This window comes from Bison bison, unplaced genomic scaffold (genome assembly GCF_000754665.1).
Source record: "Bison bison bison isolate TAMUID 2011002044 unplaced genomic scaffold, Bison_UMD1.0 scf7180017864327, whole genome shotgun sequence".
NCBI classification, from domain to species: domain Eukaryota; kingdom Metazoa; phylum Chordata; class Mammalia; order Artiodactyla; family Bovidae; genus Bison; species Bison bison.
Genome location: NW_011494899.1, coordinates 3,849,094 through 3,870,754, shown reverse-complemented (window position 1 = coordinate 3,870,754; position 21,661 = coordinate 3,849,094).

The window sequence follows — 21,661 nt, the reverse complement described above, 5'->3', positions numbered from 1 at the left end:
AACCTGGATGATAGGGGGCAAAAAAGAAGCTCAGAGACCAGAGAAGATGCTCCCACAGTAATCCAGGGTAAAGGTGATGGAGGCTTAGAGGAAGACAGCAGCAGCCGAGTGGCTAAAAGTGAATGGAGGGAGGCAATGGTCTGATGGTCAAGGGGCAAGTTTGGCTGATGGGTTAGATGCTGGCCTGGGAAGCAAGAGAGGCTAATGTTAGTGGAACCATGCATATAAAACTGGTGGTGAGGAAAGATGAGGCTGGGGAAGTGGGCAGGACTTCACTTTTCTGCCAGTGGAAGGATTTAACATGTTTAGTGGAACTTCAGGTCCTAAAGGATCTTCTATGGGGTACTTTGGGAAGTTAAAAAAAATTTTTTTTAATTGGAATATATTCGATTTGTGTGTGTTAGTCACTCGGTTGTGTCCAACTATGTGATGCCAGGCTTCTCTGTCCGTGGAATTCTCCAGACAAGAACACTGGAGTGGGTTGACATTTCTTTCTCCAGGGAATCTTCCCTACCCAGGGATCAAATCCTGGTCTCCTGCGTCACGGGCAGATTCTTTACCCTCTGAGTCACTGATTTACAATGTTTTATTAGTTTTAGGTGTACAGCAAAGTGAATCAGTTATACATATATTTATATCCACTCTTTTTAAAAGATTCTTTCCCCATATAGGCCATTACAGAGTATTGAGTAGAGTTCCCTGTGCTATACAACAAGTTCTTATTAGTTACTGATTTTATACATAGTAGAGTGTATATGTTGGTCCCTTTGGGCTTCCCTGGTGGCTCAGAGGTTAAAGCGTCTGCCTGCAATGAGGGAGACCTGGGTTCGATCCCTGGGTTGGGAAGATCCCTTGGAGAAGGAAATGGCAACCCACTCCAGTATTCTTGCCTGGAGAATCCCATGGATGGAGGAGCCTGGTGGGCTAAGTCTAAGGGATCTCAAAGAGTCAGACACGACTGAGCGACTTCACTTTCACTTTCTTTCATCTCCCAATTTATTCTTCCTCCCTTATTCCCAGGTAACCATAAATGTGTTTTCTACATCTGTGACTCGACTTCTGGTTTGTAAATGAGTTCCTATGTACCCCCCCTTTAAAAAAAAAAGATGCCACATATAGGCACTATCATATGATATTTGTCTTTCAGTGTCCAACTTCATTCAGTATGACACTCTCCAGGTCCATCCGTGTTCCTGCAAATGGCATTATTTAGTTCTTAAGCAATGGAGAAAACTCATTCAGATTTCCTTTTGGAAAGCCCTCTACCTGTGGCAGTGCTTGGATACATTATGGAAAAGGGGAGAGAGGATCAGGGAAAACAGCAAGTTCACTGCTGAGTAGGAAAGGGATTACGAAGGTTTGGATCAAAATGATGGCAGGGAGGATAAAGTGGAGAGATTACTTTGAGAAATATTTAGAGGTGGAGTGTTAAAAATAGCAACTTATTAGATTTTAGAGGTGAAGCAGAATATTAAAATGGTTACCCTTTTCTGAATACTCTGAAGTCTAAGAGGTACAAAAATCTCAGCAAATCCAAATTTCCTTAAAGGACCAGTATATGTAGATTGTTGAGTTGCTAAGTCATGTCTGGCTCTTTTGCGACCCCATGAACTGTAGTCCACCAGTGTTCTCTGTCCATGGGATTTCCCAGGTAAGAATACTGGAATGGGTTGACATTTCCTTTTCCAGGGAATCTTCCCAATCTGGGGATTGAACCCATGTCTCCTGCATTGGCAGGCATGTTCTCTACCACTGAGCCACCCTATGTAGATTAGTGAACCATTAAGAAACTTTTCTACAGAAAAATAAAGTTTAAAAGAGAACGAGGAGATCTTTCTTTTTACATTGGATCCAGAATTGAAATATCAGAATATACAAGGATTGGAACTGTAGTGATCTTTTTATTGACTCTGTATACCATGAATAAGAACAATCAGCAAATAATGTGAGATTTTAACAGACAATCCATTTCAACAGGTTTCCCTCGCAAGGGATCACCTTGGGAGTTCATTTAGAGACTTACTGTCTTGATTCTGCCCACTGTTGGTGCAAACCTTCTGTTCTTTTAGAAGAAAGTTATTTTTTAAGTCAGGCTGTGAATTGCACAAGAATGTAAGTTCCACTATTTTGGCCCCCCTCCCACTTCATTTTTGCCTTAAGATAGAAATGCCATCTCAATTGCCCAATTTGTTCATGTGACTTAGCTCCCAATGATTTTGACTGCTTCAGAAAGTCAAATCTGCAAAGGATGGAGTTTTTTCCCATTGAGGATGAGTAAGATAATGGGCTGCAGGCTTTGAAAGCCAAGTGGAACCACCATCTTAATGTTTCTCCTGAGACGGCATGGCTCCCTCTGGTGTCTATGTCTCTGGAGAGATGGCATCTTCTCTCCTGGGCTTCTTCCGCCCTCCCACCTAGGTTCTCACAACTTGTCTTTGGGAACCAGCTCAACGCTCTCTTCCCCTGGAATGCGTCCTTTGCCCTGCAAGGACAGGTGGTCCCTGCCGCCCCCCCGCCCCGCCCCCCACAGTGTGCTCTTGGACCCCTGGTATTTGCTATCTCTGTCTTCACTGGCTCTGATGCTCTATTATTAATAGCTGCTTCTACCTCTTGTCTGTAAGCTGTTAAGAGAACTGTTGTTCAGTCACTGAGTTGTGTTCAACTCTTTGTGACCCCATGGACTGCAGCACACCAGGCTTCCCTGTTCTTCACTATCTCCCAGAGCTTGCTTAAACTCATGCCCATTGAGTCGGTAATGCCATCCAACCATCTCATCTTATGCCGCCCCCTTCTCCTCCTGCCCTCAATCTTTCCCAGCATCAGGTTCTTTTCCAATGAGTTGGCTCTTCACATCAGGTGACCAAAATATTGGAGCCTGAGACATGTGTTTTTATATCTCCATCAGTTAGCATTAGGCTTAGGTGTGAACACATATTTGTTTAATAATTGAATAGTAGCCAGTTCTAAGGATTGAAACGACTTTTTTTTTATTTTTTTAAAGCAGCATTAAAACAGTTGCTCTATATTCTCTGCCAGTAACAACTTTGGCAGGTACATATGAGTGCTGTGGGTGTCTGAAATCACGTATATTATCCTATTGGTCATATGGAAGAATGCTGTTACTACTGTTTAGTCACTAAGCCATGTCTGACTCTTTTGCGACCCTACAGACTATAGCCTGCCAGGCTCCTGTGTCCATGGGACTTCCCCAGCAAGAATACTGGAGTGCATTGCTGTTTCCTTCTCCAGGGGATTGAACCCAGGGATTGAACTCGAGTTTCCTGCATTGGCAGCCGGACTGTTTTCCACTGAGCCACCAGGGAAGCCAGTGGAAAGCAGAAGTGGATTTTAAAAACCCATTTTGTTGCCAAATCTCTAACAATACCAGCAGCATTAGCAACTGTCTTAACTGATCATTTGCTTGAACCAGGTCCTGCAGCAGAGATGGCCAGTGCCTACTAACACCCAAGTTCTCCTTTCTCACTACCAGAACTCCTATTTTACTGAGGCGATGAGATGTAAGTCTATGTTTTCCAGTCTCTCTTGGTTTGGGTGTGGCTACATGACCCAGTTCTAGCCAATGACCTGAAACAAAGATGTTGGAAGTGACTGCCAGAAGGGCTTCTTAAAAGGTGGACAGACATTTGTAGAAAGCACTTTTCCTCATTCCTGACACTTGGAGTGGGGCCAGTTTGGGCCATGAGCTTACCCTGAAGATTCACTCTATATCTTAAATGCCAGAGCCAGGAGATAGCAGGCTTCTAGCTCCCTGTGATTTCATAGGACCAATATGTTAGTTGTGGTCATCTGTCTTCTGATATCTTTTATATATGGAAATGAATCCTTGTGTATTAGAGATGTTCCTATTTTGGATTTTCTGTTATAGATAGCTAAACTTCTTCCTAATGAGTTTAGGTGTTTTACAGAGACTATTTCAATTAACCTTCACAATATATCTATGGGTTTAGGTATTACAGTGCCCACTTTACAGACGAGGAAACCGAGGTGGCAAAGTTGATTTGAAACCCATGTTCTGTCTGGTTCCAGATGTCGCTATAATATGAAGATGATCTTTTGTTTTAAATGAATTCAGGCTTTTCCACCCACTTGTGAATTATGAATTTTTATACTTTTCTAAGCATTTCTTTAGGTTATTCTTCCTATACCTTGTTTTAAGCATGTTTCACGTGGTGGATTTATGTTCAGACAAGAAGCCAGAAAGACCTTGTCCCCAAAGATTTTAGCCCAGAGATGGAAACCTAAAGATATCTCTTCAACCAGAGGGAATGTTTTGCTGCTCTTCATGCCTGGGCAGCAGCAGTTTAGTGTTAGTGAAATGCCGGTACTTCCTTTGTCCTGTTTCACCCTCATGATGCTCTGAGATCAAGGCAGGACTGCCAGTGTTTCCATTATTTAGTAAGAAGACTGCAGCTCCCAGGGTTAGCTCTGAGCAGAGCTAGTTGAAGGCTACTGACTGCTTTTCATTTGTACTCAAGATTCAATATCTGGGGCCACTCTGTCCTGCCTGGGGAATTTGGGGGAAACCAATATAATAAATAATACCCTGGAGAAATTTTAGAACCACAGAGAAACCTCTCTAATATCACCCTCTCAATTTATCTCTTTCAATTCAGTTTCAATTTGCAAAGTTGTATTCAGTTTTATACCAAGAATTCTGAAGAACTCTCAAAACAAAACCCAGGTATTCATCTGCTTTTTAGGGGTGTAAAAGAGCCATCATGCAAACATACTGTAATCTGGACTTTATCTGCCACATCTTGTGTGTTTATAAAAAGATAATTCAATTTCTGATAAATATCTCTTGGATTCCTTTGTAAGACACTAAGCTCAACTGTGTCCTTGCCTTTCATCTAATGAAACTCATTCTAACTCTTAAGAGGATCATGTCATTTTGCACATCAGTGAATAAGCCTCACAACTCCCATTTCAACCCACAGCAAACGCCCTTGAGGTTAGAGCTTGACGGTTAAACACAAAATGTCCCAATGCCCCAAGATTCCACAGATGCCTGTTGAATTACCAGGATGCCCACAGACTGCAAATACTTAACAAAAGAGGGTTCTCCTCCCTGACACCCCCTGTACTTCCACCCCTACCACAACTAAAGGAGAAAAAAATGCCCCAAACTTCAAACAGTGCACCTGGCTGTAATCTTTTCTCCTTGAGCTAATTGCTATTTGCAGTGGCATAAGGTTGGGGGCTGAGGGGCGGGGGGAGGGGGGAGCTGGAGATTCCTCCAGCTAATAATGAAGATTCAAACCACAGAATGATTTCATACGCTCGGTTGTTCCATCCCAGGGCAGCCAACATCTTACACCCATTTTCAGTTGCAGGAAATACAGTTCTCACACAAAGAAATACATTCCTAACAAGGTACAGGAATGAATCGTCAAAATGCCCTTAATGCAAAAGCAGGCAGAGAGTTTCAACTTGTTTCAGAGTTTTGGAGTGACTTTTATAGATGTCTAAAATCTACTCAACTTCTGGACTTTTTCAAAGCTTTAATGTTCTTAAAAGGGGGAAAACCCCAGTGTTTATATCTGACCACAGTTTTAATTATGCTTTCATGTTTATGAATTTTTATTTAATGTCTGTCTCACCTATTAGATTGCACATATTACAGTCACCATCATATTTTCAGTATTCAGCAGAATGCCTGGCATAGGGCAGGTGTTCAGTAAATCTTTGTTGATCAAGTGAATGAATCATATCTCAAGGCTAGAGACAATTCTTTAAATGTTTGCAACAATATCCTGTTGCCAAGTGATTAAAAAGGAAGAGATAGGAGGAAGGGAATTTATAAAATTCTATAAATTGAATTATTTATAGAGTGCCTTATCTAAGTGGAAACATTTTAATCTATAGTAATAATATTATCATTATTATTAGTAGTAGTACTGGTAGCAATGATAGCAGTGGAGTGGTGGTAGTGACCTTGAGTGATTACTATGTGCCAAGTGTTGGGCTTAGCTCTTGGCACAAATCGTATTTTATTTCCTCCACTTCTCTGTGAGATAGTTATTATCATTATCTTCACTTCTTAGATGAGAAAACTGAGGCATAGATACATTAAATAACTTTCCCAAGTCCTAGCTTTCCATAGCTAGGAAGTGGCAGATGGGACTAAACTTCAGCTCATCTGTAGCCCACGTTTTTTTCTTCCCTTCCCTTCCCTCTGTCCTTAGAATAGCATAACAGGAGTATGTCAACATCATGGTAGACATTGTGGTTTGACTCTTCAGACACCCTTCCCCAGGCACCTTCTCACTGACATTCCTTTCCTAGGAGACTGGGAAGCTGAGCACATTTCCCAGCATCCATTGCATCCAGGCATGGGCATGTGACTCATTTTGAAGCAAGGAATTAGAAGAGGAAGTCAACAGAGAGGCTACAAGTAGGGGCTTGGGAAAGCTCTTGATTTCTTTGAAGGAGGGACAAGTGCAAGTAACATTCTTCCATTCTGCATCTGCTTATATTCATCATTAAACCTGATGTTTGTTTGGAGGGCCAGCAACCACGTTGTAACCTTGAGGCCAAGAGAAACAGGGCATTCAATCCCATTGTGGATCCACTGAACCAAGTGCTGTCACCACCTACCTGTGGACTTTTTGCCATGTCAAGAAAACTAGCCTCCATTTTTTTTTGGCTGCAGTGAATCCAGTTTCCCATTATTTGCAGGTGACACATCCTGAAATGACGCCAGTCTGAATCTTCTGAAGTTAAGACTAAGGACCTAGGAAGCTGCTTCAGGGGCAACCCGAATAAACTTGACTTTTGGCGATGAAATGCCAGTTCCCTCCTCACTTGTGCTGAGGTCCAGTCTTGCAGAGTGGTGGCAGTATTCAAGTCCCAAGTTGGAATGCAATGGATTGTGAATTTAGGTACACATATCCGTCTTTGTTATTGTCTCTTCCAAATAGTCACAGACATTGAGTGTTGCTATGTAAAAAGTCTAAGTCATTGCTCTACAAACTGTAATCAAGTTAAAAGGAAAAACTCAGAAGTGGAAGCAACCTGATAGTCCACAAAGAGATGTTCATACATTTTAAAGGATGTGCATCATTGCTCAGGAAGTGCATCCAAATTTTGTGGTCTGATATAGACAAATCACAGCGATTGTCATCAGTCACTTAGAAGTATGTATATATTCCTGTCTGAGTAGTCTTTCTTTTTGCTGTTTCAGTCTATCTTAAAGAATGATCCAGAAGAGTTTCTTAAAATCTGGCTAATTAAGCTCAGAATAAGGAGTTTCTGATGTCTCATATTTGTATCCTTGCTGGTAGCTCTCAACTGGTCCACGTTGGCCCTCTTATCAGTTTGGTATGGCCTCCTCTGTTAGGGTAGAAAATTCTTTTTCTTTGGTTGAAAGAGATTGTGTTTATTCACTGGGACTATGACATGAATTTATCTGGCAACTTATTTCTCCAAGTCATTCAATACAATTCATTCATTCTTTCAACAGGATGGTGGACATTTCATGGTTATGTTTCCAAAAGTGTTATCTGGCTGGCAGTCAAAAGTGTCTTAATAGTTTCCAAGGAAAAAATAACAATCTAAATTTGTTCATATTTTTTCACAAATTTGAAGTGTAAAAATAATTGTGATTTTCACAGACATTCCATTATATTTTTAAAGATTGTTTTTGTGAATGTTCACTTGACTAGTATGTTTTTATCTCATTTGTGTATTACTACTTCCGCTTGCTGAAGTTCTTCTTTTCCATCATTATTATGGGCTCTGTATCTAAAATTTTCATAAAGAGATCAGTGGTTCAAAATTGATTTGTTGAGCATAAAGTTAGTGATGAAAATAGGTATGTAGTTACTTTAGCTCAAAATAATGTTACAGAGGAATGGGACTCAAATGTATATGTAAATATGTGTGTGTTGCGACAAGTGGCCATGCATGCCAATGTGCCAGATTTTTGATAGCCTCTCACCTAAACGTATACACAGGAAGAATCAAAATGAATATCTGAGGGTCCATTTTACTATAAACAAATTGTACCTAAAGAATCCTAATTTTCAAAATGAATGAATGAATGCATGAGTGAATATATGAAAGTTAGATTGTATCACTCTGCAATACATAGTATATTATCTATTTTGGAAATTTGTAGAGTAGGAACATAAAATCAACAGCATTCTCATTTAAATGGCACCCCACTCCAGTACTCTTGCCTGGAAAATCCCATGGACAGAGGAGCCTGGTGGGCTACAGTCCATGGGGTTGCTAAGAGTTGGATACGACTAAGCGTCTTCACTTTCACTTTTCACTTTCATGCACTGGAGAAGGAAATGGCAACCCACTCCAGTGTTCTTGCCTGGAGAATCCTAGGGACGGGTAGCCCGGTGGGCTGCCGTCTCTGGGGTCGCACAGAGTTGGACATGACTGAAGCGACTTAGCAGCAGCAGCAGCAGCAGCAGCAGTGGTATATCGAGCACTTGAGTTTCTCCAGAATAAGGACAAAATAATGCTTTACAATACAAAATTGGTAATTTAATTGAGGCAGTGAAGAGACTAAACTCTTGAAATATCATCCAGATTCATACCCCTTGAAGCAAAACATCTTAGCTACATTGTGGCTAAGACTATTATAAGACTAGCTTCAAGTTAAAAAGTATGCCGTGGAAGAAATCAGAAGAGGCCGTCGGCAAGATTCCTCATCCAGAAACACTTTTGGGTTTCTTACTCATGATAGTGCCCAAAAGAGAGAGGTTGCTATTGCTTTTTTGTTGGTTGACTCTATTGATATTCAGAGTGTGAATGAGCTCTTAGGCCTTTTGCAAGGCACATACGAGGGGAAAGTGTGAGACAACATCTTGTTCTATTTCATTGCTTAATTCCCTGCCACAGGAGGAGACGTTTTCCATGTAGTTAACAGTTATTTTGTGATTCACGTGCAGGCTGTGAATTTTCAAAAGTGAAAGTGCAGAAGGTGGCTAGAATCAGTAATGATGGCACTGCTCTGCAAATAAAGGAGCTCTCACCCAATGCTGGTTCACACACTGCTTGATTCAAAGGGAACTGGCGAAAACAACTCTAAGAAACAGTATTGACATTGTGCTCGAGGCAGACAATGGCAGTGTTACCCGCCAAAGTTGTGCAACGAGGTAGCCCGGGTGCTATACCACCCATTCTTGAGTCAGAGTTGAAAGAAATGGAGAAAATTCCAAGTCCTAGCAAACCACGTCTAATGAGGATAAATCTTTTCTGGGTCTTTGTTAATTAACTCAGCAGTGAACCTCTGTTTTTTGGCTCTAGTGTATGTTGGCTCTTGAGGGGGAATGTGCTCTCAAATTTTTTTTTCAAGTGAAGGATGAGGAAAAAACCACATTTTTTCCATGACACTAAAATATCCTTTTAAAAATATCGTTTCAAGTGGCTTACTCAAGTGGACCATCTCAACACAAACTCCATGTTGGTTCCAAAATGCCATGTTTTTTAAAGTCAAGGATTAGATAAGATATTAGGATTACTTAAGAAAAGCAAACTGGTATAAACATTTCCATTGCTGGGAATTTGATTCATTCTCAGTGCTTGATGTTTTTCTTCACTTACTGAAGATAATCATTGATGATATATTACTGGTCATATTTTAAAACCACATTCAAATATTCCAATATACCAGAAGAAATACTTTTGAGAGCTGCTGCTGCTGCTGCTAAGTCGTTTCAGTCGTGTCCAACTCTGTGCGACTCAATGGATGGCAGCCCACCAGGCTTCCCCATCCCTGGGATTCTCCAGGCAAGAACACTGGAGTGGGTTGCCATTTCCTTCTCCAATGCATGAAAGTGAAAAGTGAAAGTGAAGTCGTTCAGTTGTGTCCGACTCTTCACAACCCCATGGACTGTAGCCTGCTTCTCTGTCCATGGATTTTCCAGGCAAGAGTACTGGAGTGGGGTGCCATTGCCTTCTCTGACTTTTGAGAGCAGAAGGCAACAAAATGGATGTATTAGGAATTCACTGACCAATAAAGATCTCCCAAGTTAAAAGAGGTAATTTCCAACATTTGAATGTTTTGTTGTTTCCATTTGCTAAGTTGCATCCAACTTTTTGCAATCCCATGAACTGTAGCCCATCAGGCTCCTCTGTCCATGGGGTTCTCCAGGCAAGAATACTGGAGTGGGTTGCCCTTTCCTTTTCCAGGAAATCTTCCCAGATCAGGGATTGAACCTGTGTCTCCTGCATTGGTAGGCAAGTTCTTTACCACTGAGCCACCAGGTAAGCCCCAACGTTTGGATAAGATAACCTTATTAACTAGATTATCTGAAATGACTCAATGCTTGCTGCCAGCCCTGATCACCTTCCTCAATGTTCAAACATGCAAATTAATATATGAATTAATAGATGTACATTCTTTTCCTTCTCATTCTTTTTATTAGCAAAATTATGACATTTTACCATGTTTTACTCTGCAGCTTGCTTTTTATTACTCAAGAATTTATCATGGATAGCTCTCCAAATTGATAGGGACAAAAATTTATTTAGCATATTCTAATTTTGTAAGTTAAATAGTGAAAAGAAACCAATGGAATGTGAAACTTACCACAGATGAAGAAAAATTACAAATGAATCCTGCTTTAATAGGAGAAAATCTTGTTACTAATTTTGAAATTTTATAGAATGACTGATCATTTAAAAATCAGAACATATGTCTAAAAATTCTTTGCAATATAATTGACATACAATAAACTACAAGTATTTAAACTATAAAGTTTGATGTATGGACATATGAAGGTATCTGTGAAACCACCATTACAATCAAGGTAATGAGCATATCTATCACCACCGAAAGTTCTCTCGCATCTATGCCATCTCTCCCTCCAGCCACACTTGGACTCTGGCTGTAGATAAAGTTCAAGTCCACTCCAGATGTCTCATTCTGGAATCAGCAGCCATGTAACATGTACTTCTCTCCTAGTGATGGCAGAAGCAAAAGAGGCCAAGCCAAATCATGCAAGTTCATTGAAAACCTCTCCTAGTTCCATGACTACTATTAATAACATTGCAATGGCCAAATCCCGTCACGTGGCAAAGCCAAACATCAAAGTGCTGGGGAATTGCACTCTGCTCACTCTAGTGGGATGTCCTGCATAGTTACATGGCAAAGGGTGCAGGTGTATTCTTTAACTGAGAGGAGGTAAAAGATGGCAAAGGATAACTCAGTTACAATAACAGGACAGCTGACAAAATGGGATTGGTATTCAAAAGCTGCAAATTCATATTTGGTAGCTAAAGCCCCCAGGTGTTTCCAATACCCTTAGCATATGCAAGGGTATTGAAGGATAAGACCACGCTGAAACTTTAGGCTATGCCCTCTCCAGAGAGTGAGTGCAGGACAAGAGGAATGAGAAGAGCTCTCAGGAGGCTGGAGGAGGATCCAAAGAGCAAGAGAAAGTGTTGTCAGAGGTCATCTCTCAATCAGCAAAAGGCCCTATAGATACTTTAATGGTTCTAACCATAGCATTTTGTGATTAATTCTCTCTACTCTCAACTTTTTACTTTCCACTCCCTTTTGGTTCTACATAATACAACCAAGCTATGTGCTGAAGTCTCTGATCTCATTTTTAAAAATCACTAGATTCCAATGTAAAATAGATAACTAATGAGAACCTACTGTATAACACAGGGAACTCCACTCAGTGTTCTGTGGTGACCTAAATGGGAAGGAAATCCAAAAAAGAGGAGATGTATGTATACATATAACTAATTCACTTTGCTGTACAGTAGAAACTAACACGATATTGTAAAGCACCTATACTCTGATAAAAATTATTTATATAGTAATGAGGGCAAAATTAAGTAAATACAAAAAATTAAAAAGAAGTAAAAATCACTAGATTCCTATTATAACCAAGAAAATATTATAAAAGGGCAAAAATAGAATTAATTTCTGTTTTCTTTAAAGTATTTAGTGCATACACAATGAGAGATTCTTTACCATTCCACGAAATCTTCCTTATACAAATATATACATATACATCTAAATTTAATATATGTTTACTATGAAGAGTCTGAAGTATCATGTATAAATACATCGTATGGTTGGTCTCCTGGAACAATGGATGCTCCCTCATTTTCTATGACTCATCACTTCATGAACACTGGGAGGACCTGACCGCAGCTGTGCAGAAACTTCCATAATAAAACCATAATGGGCACGGCACAAATTGCCTTTTTTAGATTTGGGGTTTCATTGCAATTGGGAATGTTGGACAAACTTCCCTGAGGCTTGGCTTGAGGAACATCTAGTCATTCTTTGCCTAATCCTGAATCTGGAATATGGCTTTAGGTGGAAAATATGCTTTAAACTCAGTGCTAGTTTTGGTGGTGGTATCTTTTTGTCATGAATAGTAGACTCAATAGAAAATGAAGATCAAAAAGTAATTATTAGGACTTCCGTGGCAGTCTGGTGGCTGAAACTCTGTGTTCCCAATACAGGGGCCCTGGGTTTGATCCCTATGTCAGGAAGGACTGGTGCTGAAGCTGAAGCTCCAATACTTTGGCCACCTGATGCGAAGAGCCAACTCATTGAAAAAGACCCTGGTGCTGGGAAAGGTTGAGGGCAAGAAGGGAAGGGGATGACAGAGGATAAGATAGTTGGATGGCATCACTGACTCAATGGACATGTGTTTGAGCAAACAGAGAAATAGCGAAGGACAGGGAAGCCTAGTGTGCTGAGAGTCAGTGTGCTGAGAGTCACAAAGAGTCAGACACGACCTAGCAGCTGAACAGTGACAATAGCAACAGGTCACTAGATCCCACATGATGCAATGAAGAGTTCAAGTGCCGCAAGTAAAGATCTCACCTGCTGCGAGTAGAAGACCCTGCCTGTGGCAACTAAGACCTGGCACAGCCAAATTTTCTAAAAAGTGATTATTTGTGGAATGAGCTACTGAACTTCTTGGGCATGTGTTGAGAAGAGAAAGTGATATGGTAAATTTAAAATTTTCTGACATGATATGTCAGTTATGAATGTATGGCCTCTAATTTCCCCTATTTAACCTACCTACATGGTTTCTATCTTCTGATTGGGTCAAAACTGCTACCCAAGGTATTTAAAGATTCATAAACCAGCCCCAGACTTTCCCTCAGCGTCCTCTCTCATCCTTTCTCTTCTCAGGTTTGATTCTTCAGTCATCCCTCCTCTCTCGTCTCTGGCCTGGATCACCCTTCCTCTTTCCCTACTTTTCCCATACCTTTTGTCATTAAATCCCACCCATCCCTCACATGTCAGAAAGGCATCATTTCTTCTGAAAAATCTTTTCTGTTAACCTATCAACTCTGGATTGAATGTCTTTCCCAAGTGGTCCCATAACTAACTTAGTACGGATCACTCTGTATTGTAATTATCAGCTTACTTGTCTTTTTCCTCCTGAAACAAGCTCCTGGAAGGTGCAGAATTGACATCTTTCCCTGTTACAAAGCTTAGCCCCCAGGTGGGCCCATACACATTTACTGAATGAACACCTAAATGCCAAGGTATTATTTAGGGAGATCATCGTCAACCACAGAGGTTAGCGCACAGAACACTAGATGAATTTTAAAATTTAATTTTGTTGTTTAGACGTCAGAGAAGACTTGACGGAGAAAACAGTATTTATACTAATCTTTAAAGGATTTCAAGGAGGCAGAGATGAGGAGTTAAGGGTTGAATGGACAGAAGAAATAAATATATAGAAGAGATCTCATTTATGTTCTGTACACGTGGAAAACAATCTCAGTTTTCTGGACGGGGTCAAGTGTGTGATGGGGAACCCAACTGTGGCAAAGAAATGTCAACAAGAGACTTGGGGCCAGATCCGGAAAAATCTCACGATATATGGAGGAAGACTGGTTATGAAAATAACCATAACTGGTTATGTGGTCCAGCAGTATCAGCAGCATCTGGGAACTTGAAGAAAGGTAAATTCTTAGCCTCCATCCCAGACTTCCTGATTTAGGAGCTCAGGTGGAGGGGAGGAGACGAAGGCGGAGGTGGGGGTGGGTGGGTCCAGCAACCTGGATTTTCAAAAGCCTTCCTGGCCATTCTGGAGGGCGCTGGGGTTTGGGAACTGCTGTAAGATATTTGGACTTCTGCTCTGAACCCAAGCCACTGTTGCTGTGTTTGTGTTGACTGTAGACTGTTTTCCCCAATCCTTCTGAGGGATGCTGTACTTTGAGGCTAGTTTGCCCAGATAAATAAAATGTGGTGCCTTCTGTTGGTTTTTGGATCATATATCAGACATCTTCAGAAAAGTCTGACCTCAAAAATCAGCCCCAGTCCATAATTTCTGCATTAGCCTTTCATGTCCTCTCTCCAGTGCCCCAGTTTATCAATGGACCACTCCTCTCTTCCTTACAGGGGTTGTCGGTGGGATGTTTCCAAGAGATGAGGCCAGACTCTCTGGAATGGTTTATGTTCATCAGGGGGTGAAGTCATGGACAACTGTTTCCCAGATCTGTTTCCTTAGTGTACAATAATTCTTATACCAATGCCCACACTGTCATTTAGGGAAATAGGTAGTCTGTCCACAGAATACACACTGAGGTCAACTCTACCCCTCCTTACCCCACCCCTGGCCCATTCCCATGGGGTCCTAATATCCAGGATTAGCTAGAGAACAGTCATATCTCTCCCATCACTAAAGTCTCTTTTAACTACCCAAACTCACTTTGTTCTCCCAGTTATAAGCACTCCTGAGATCCATCATCTTGCTTTTGCACTGCTCATCATTCTTGTAATTATTCAACATGTGTTTGGACTGTGAATTTCATGAGGTTGGGCACCATTTCTGATTTGTTCACAGCAACATCCCCATGTTTTAGAGGCAGGGCCTGGATCGTGGGAAGTGCTCAAGTGCTAAATATTTTTTAAAATTCTGTGATTGAAGGAATGATGTGGTTTTATTATGCAGGTCACAGGGATTTACCTCTTAGTTATGCCAAGGGCTTAGAATCCTGTACACAGTAGATACTAAATAAATGACTCTTGATACCTTTACACATACCCTTTCCCTCTACTTGAACCACCCTCCTTCCTCTTCTGTACCTCCTCAAATCCTAGTCCTTCAAGATTCAAGTCAAGGTCACCATGTAAGACTCCACAGGTTGTCCACTTCATGCCTCTGGGGGTGCTGTTGTCATAGACTGGTGTGAATGTTCAGTACAGAGCCTCCTTCCAGCTCGAATGTCTCTATGGGAAGTTTTTATGGATATAGACTGTCATCTCCATGAGAAGGAACTTATGGTTGCCAGGAGGAAGGGATAGTTAGGGAGTTTGGGATGGACTTGTACATACTGCTATATTTTAAATGGATAACCAACAAGGACCTACTGTATAGCACGTGGAATTCTGCTCAATATTATGTGGCAGGCTGTATGGGAGGGAAGTTTTGGGGAAAATGAATACATGTATATGTATGGCTGATCCCTTTGCTGATTTTTTCTCATTCGGCACTTAGAGCAGTGCCCGCCTCATAGCAAGCAGTGGAAAAACTATCTGTTGAATGTCTTCCTCAGTCATGAAGAGCCATTTGTCCTCTATATTTTATACCTTGTTCTTGCTTCTAGTTTGGTAGTTTTTTTATGTGGAATGATATTCATAAGTTCACTCATGATTATAACCCAGTTCCCTGTGATCCTGAACTGTGTTCGTTTTTATACCAGAATGTGAGGGTTTCAGAGAGCCTGTAATTACCAGATTGAAGGCCTTGTGCCACATCTGTACACAGGTGGGTCAACTCTCTAAAAAATTTCTGGAAATTGGGCACACCCATGTTTTACTGTAGCCTGGAAGCTTTACCTCAGGGTGTGGTACATGCAGTTTAGGCCACAAATCATGGTTTCTAAGAAGGACTGTTTGGAGAGTGAAGGCTCTGGAAACTTGGATAGGAAGCATGCATAAGCTCTAATGGAGGACAGTTATACTCAGAGACTGCCAGCCCAGCTCCAGACATTAGATGCAACTGCCAGGCATTGCTGCTTGAATTGTATGAAAGGGTGGTGCCCCATGTTCTCAAGACATGGGGGGATGGAGGAGCTGTACCCTAAGCTTGGGTGAAAAGATGCTGTATTTTCAGCAGAGTCCTCTGGGGTAAGTCATTTCATGTTTTGTGTATTTAAGGGTCTCAGAGAGTTCACACAGCGTTGTTTGTTCTCTTTATACAATGCCTAGGGATCTACCCACACTTTACTGGACACTCTTCACTTGACAGGACATTTATACCTAGATGTTCTATGTGTGTATGTTTATTTATTTACTTTATTGTATTGGTTTTGCCATACATTGACATGAATCAGCCATGGGTGTACATGTGTTCTCCATCCTGAACGCCCCTCCCACCTCTCTCCCCACTCCATCCCTCTGGGTCATCCCAGGGCACTAGCCCCAATATGTTTAGTAGCTCAGTTGTATCTGACTTTCTGTGACCACATGGACTGTAGCCTGCCAGACTCCTCTGTCCATGGAATTTTCCAGGCAAGAACACTGTAAGAATACTGGAGCGGGTTGTCATTTTCTACTCCAGAGGGTCTTCCCAACCCAGATATTCTATGTTGGCTTGCAAGTGATCAAGCCAGCAGCCAGTACAAAGCTGTATTTGTACAAAGCTGGAACTATCTACATTCTGGCATTACACAGAAAAAGTTTGCCTACCTCTGATTTAGAAGATAAAGCCTGCTCTGTCAGTAGAAGGTGTCCTGTTTAATTGCTTGTTAACTTTTCCCCTCAATAGATTAATTTCCATGATAACAGGGAGGCATCTCTCTTACTCACTGTCAGATCCCCAGGAATTGGCCCATACTAATGGCACCCCACTCCAGTACTCTTGCCTGGAAAATCCCATGGACAGAGGAGCCTGGTGGGCTGCAGTCCATGGGGTCATGAAGAGTCAGATATGACTGAGCGACTTCACTTTCACTTTTCACTTTCATGCATTGGAGAAGGAAATGGCAACCCACTCCAGTGTTCTTGCCTGGAGAATCCCAGGGATGGGGGAGCCTGGTGGGCTGCCGTCTATGGGGTTGCACAGAGTCGGACATGACTGAAGAGACTTAGCAGCTTTGCAGCAAGGACTTCCCAGGTGGTGCTAGTGGTAAAGAACCCACCTGCCAATGCAGGAGATATAAGAGATGTGAATTTGATCCCTGGGTCAGGAAGATGCCTTGGAGAAGGGCATGGCAACCCATTCCAGTATTTTTTCCTGGGGAATCCCATGGAGGTAGGAACCCCATGGACAGGCTACAGTTCATGGGGTTGCAAAGAGTCAGACACAACTGAAACAACACACACAAAAGCACTTGCTAAATATTAGTCAAATTACTTAAGAACGAAATAGGTGGATACAGAATATGGGAAATGAAATATACCCTTGAGGGGCACAGAAATGACCAGTCCTTTGAAATTCACATCATTTCTTTGAGAACTATACATTAATTTTTGTTGTTTAATTTTTAAAGATGAAACACCCAAGAAAAAGTTTCATGTACAGGAGATGTTTGACTATTGATTCATATGCACCTAATGACTTCTAATTTATTTTTATTTATTTATTTATTTTAATTTAAATTTATTTATTTTAATTGGAGGCTAATTACTTTACAATATTGTATTGGTTTTGCCATACATCAACATGAGTCCACCACGGGTATGCATGTGTTTCTAATCCTGAACCCCCCTCCACTATTTTAATTTCATAAAAGTTTACATGGAAAAATTTAACCTGTGATAGGCAATAGAATGTATATGTAGGAGGCCCAAACACCTTTTCAAGGGCACTGTAACATCACTGAACTTATCTAGTGTTTAATTTCTAGGGCTGCTATAACAAAATACTAGAGACTGGGTGCTTAACCAACAGAAACTTATTTTCTCACAGTTCTAGAGCCTAGAAGTTCAAGGTCAAGCTTTCAGCAGCTTTGGTTCTTCTGCAGCCTCTTTCCTTGGCTTGTAGACAGCCATCTCCTGCCCCGTGTCCTCATGTGGTCTTCCCTCTGTGTAAATCCCTGGTGTTTCTTTCTGTGTTCAAATTTCCTCTTCCTACAAGGACACCAGTCAGATTGGATTGATTAGGGACCACCCTAATGACCTCTTTCTATCTTAATTACTTCTTTAAAGACCCTATCTCTAAATATAGTCACATTCTGAGGTGCCGAGGGTTAGGACTTCAGTGAATGCACTTGGGGGGGACATAGTTCAACTCATTACACCTCCACACTTATGTACTTCCTTTCTGTAAGCCCTACGTACTTGTGAGGTGACTGTCAAATCACTGACCTCCAAGTCTGATGTGACCCATCCAGCTGGCAAGACGGGTGTCCACGCCTTCTCCACCTTTTCCATCAGAGAAATTTAAATTCCTTGTTTGGTCAAGGGCCTACTAATGACTGTTTCTCCCAGTTCAAGCCTCCGACTAAGTTTTCAAGGTCAAATTTTGCCCAGTATAGATAAATCATTTAAATACATTCAGTGCCCTACATAGGTTTAAAATGAGGGGAGGGTTTAGGGGGACCACTTAACCTAAATGCTCAACCATAGAGAGTTGGATAAACCCATTATAACAGAACCATACTGTGAAATATGATATATTCTTAAAAATGTGAATATTTTAAAAAATATGAATATGATACATTCATAAAAATATGAATATGATATAGTCTTAAAAAGTGGTATGCTGAAGAATATTTAGTGACCTGGAGGGCTCTGTACAATATTATTAAAGGGGAAAAAATGCAGGATACCAGAAAACATTCACTTATTTAACAAACATGTTTTGAGCGTCTCTTATGGGCAGGCATTATTCCAGGCTGTAGAAATTCAGTAGTGAATAAAACAGTGTTCTTCCTTTGGATACTCTGATGACTAGCTCCCTTGCCTTCTTCAGTTTACTGCTCAAATGTCACCTCCTCCAAGAAGACTTTCTGATCCCACAAACTGTCTTCTTGGAGTTTCAGTTGCAATGGAAGGCACCCATAGTAAACTAACTACTCTGTAATAGGACCTCAGGTCTTGTAGTACATTGAAGGAGAATAAAGCAGAACACAGGAATAGAAAAATGCCAAAGTGAAGCAATTATTTCAGCCTGTGTGATCAAGAAGCCTTCTTGGAGGAGATGACATTTGAGCAGTGAACTGAAAGAAGTGAGGGAGTGAGTCATTGGAGTTTCAGAGGAAGAACATTCCATGGAGAAAGAACAGTAAGTGTAAAGGCCATGAGGTACAAATGTGCCTGGAGTATTTGGAGAATCTCAAGGAATGGCAGTGTGGCCTGAGTGGAATAAAACAACAGCTTTTACACCTTTTTTTTTTTTTTTAACAAGAACAGCATGATTTCAACCCTGTAGAAGTGAAAAAAGGTTAGCAGGAGATATATTAGGATTATGATGCTCTGGGTAATCTTTATTCTCTTCCCTTTGATAATCTGTAGTTATCTTGATTTGTCACTCAATGTGTGTATATTTTAGAAAGAAAAAAAAAAAAACATTTTGGTATCAGACTTTCCTGGAGCTTATTACCTTTGTCCTGGAGGCTCTCACTGATCCCATGGCACCTAGGCATTTAGACAGCCACTCTCGATGTGTGTTACTCCAGGAGCAGAGGGGTAGAGAGAACCCTGAGTTGGAAAAGCCAGACAGAGGTGATTTTGCAGATGCTCTCAAACAACTGGAGTGGCCGTTGATTTACTGCTAGTGGTACAGGTGTTAATGTCTCCTCTCAATGGCATTTCTACTATCAGTAAGTGTAGGCTGAGTGTAATGACGACCTAATTGACAACAGAGATCAGAACAGATATCTCACCTAATAAAAAGCCTTTGTGTCCATGGGCTGACCCCTTTTGGGCTTAGCTGGGCTTTGGTACTAGGCATGATCTCTCTTGGCAATAGTCATTAATCAAACACGTTCAGTGATGGTTGCTTAGTGAATACCAAGTCTCCTGGATAAACCTGGGCCCCCTGAGCATGCTCAGCCTGGTTTTCCCTGAACTCTGATCTAGGCCTTGTCTTCTGTTGCCTCGTTTAATGCACACACAGGTTAGACTTGTCACCCATCCATTCACCCCATGAGTCCTTGGTGGGTTGACAATGGATTTTCCACTCTCCAGATGTAGGTCAGTGAAAAGATGGTTCTTATCTCTCTCTGACAAAGAGGGGCTATGTGTGGTGTGAAGTGAACAGGCCTGAGTTTCCATCCAGTGGTGGAATCGAGACCAAGGACTTCCTGTGCACAGAGGGAAGGAAAGCAAATGTTTTGGGGTGTAGACATGCCCTTCTTAATGTCTACCTTACCAGGTACGGTCAAGATGATGGCTATCAGCTTGCAAAGGCAAAGAAATTTTACCTGCCAAATTTCTGGTGAAATTAAGCATAAAAATGAACAAAATATATTATTGTTAAGAGAATAGCCTCTTTATGGAGGCCTAAACAACTGGTTAACAGAATTAAGGGGCACAGGGGGCAACATTCAGGAGATAAATAGAACATTCCCTTGAAAACTAAAACCTTGACTTCCATTTTGCAGTCAGTGGTAGAACATTCTTCTAAGAGCCCCATCACCTTCCTGGTGCCTCTCATCCTTCCTTGAGTGTTGTATTATTGTTAGGGGTTGAGAAGCCAGAGAAGTGAGGCTCTTAACATTCCAGGGAGATAGTCCTGATGAAGACTGAAGACTTGCCTATGTGTGAGTTCCTCAATGGTGAATTTCTCCACGTGCCTTTCAACATATTCATAGAGAGGCCAACCTATTCAAGTCATTACTTGTCATCCTTGAGATATCAAGCCCTGAATCTTTGGAGTGGGAGCACTGACACCAAGACCCTAGACTACCAGAGAACTAACACTAGGGAGTATCAAATAGTGAGAACTCACACAAAGGAAACCACTTGAATACAAGACCCAGTATCACCCAACCACCAGTAGCACCCTGTGCAGGAGGCCTCATCTAAACAAAAAAAAAACAAAACAAAAATACAAACCCAATCATCAGCAAACAGGATTACTACCTCACTCAGCCTTGCCCATTATAGGAAAAACAAACAAATAAAAAACTCAGCACAAATCTCACCCTATACAAAGTTTATAAAAACCACTGGGCCAATCTTAGGAGTTCAGTTCAGTTCAGTCACTCAGTCATGTCCAACTCTTTGCGACCCCATGAATTGCAGCACACCAGGCCTCCCTGTCCATCACCAACTCCCGGAGTTCACTCAAACTCACATCCATCGAGTCGGTCATGCCATCCAACCATCTCATCCTCTGTCGTCCCCTTCTCCTCCTGCCCCCAATCCCTCCCAGCATCAGAGTCTTTTCCAATGAGTCAACTCTTCGCATGAGGTGGCCAAAGTACTGGAGTTTCAGCTTTAGCATCATTCCTTCCAAAGAACACCCAGGACTGATCTCCTTTAGAATGGACTGGTTGGATCTCCTCGCAGTCCATGGGACTCTCAAGAGTCTTCTCCAACACCACAGTTCAAAACCATCAATTCTTCGGCACTCAGCTTTCTTCACAGTCCAACTCTCACATCCATTCATGACTACTGGAAAAACCATAGCCTTGACTAGACGGACCTTTGTTGGCAAAGTAATGTCTCTGCTTTTATAATATGCTATCTAGGTTGGTCATAACTTTCCTTCCAAGGAGTAAGCATCTTTTAATTTCATGG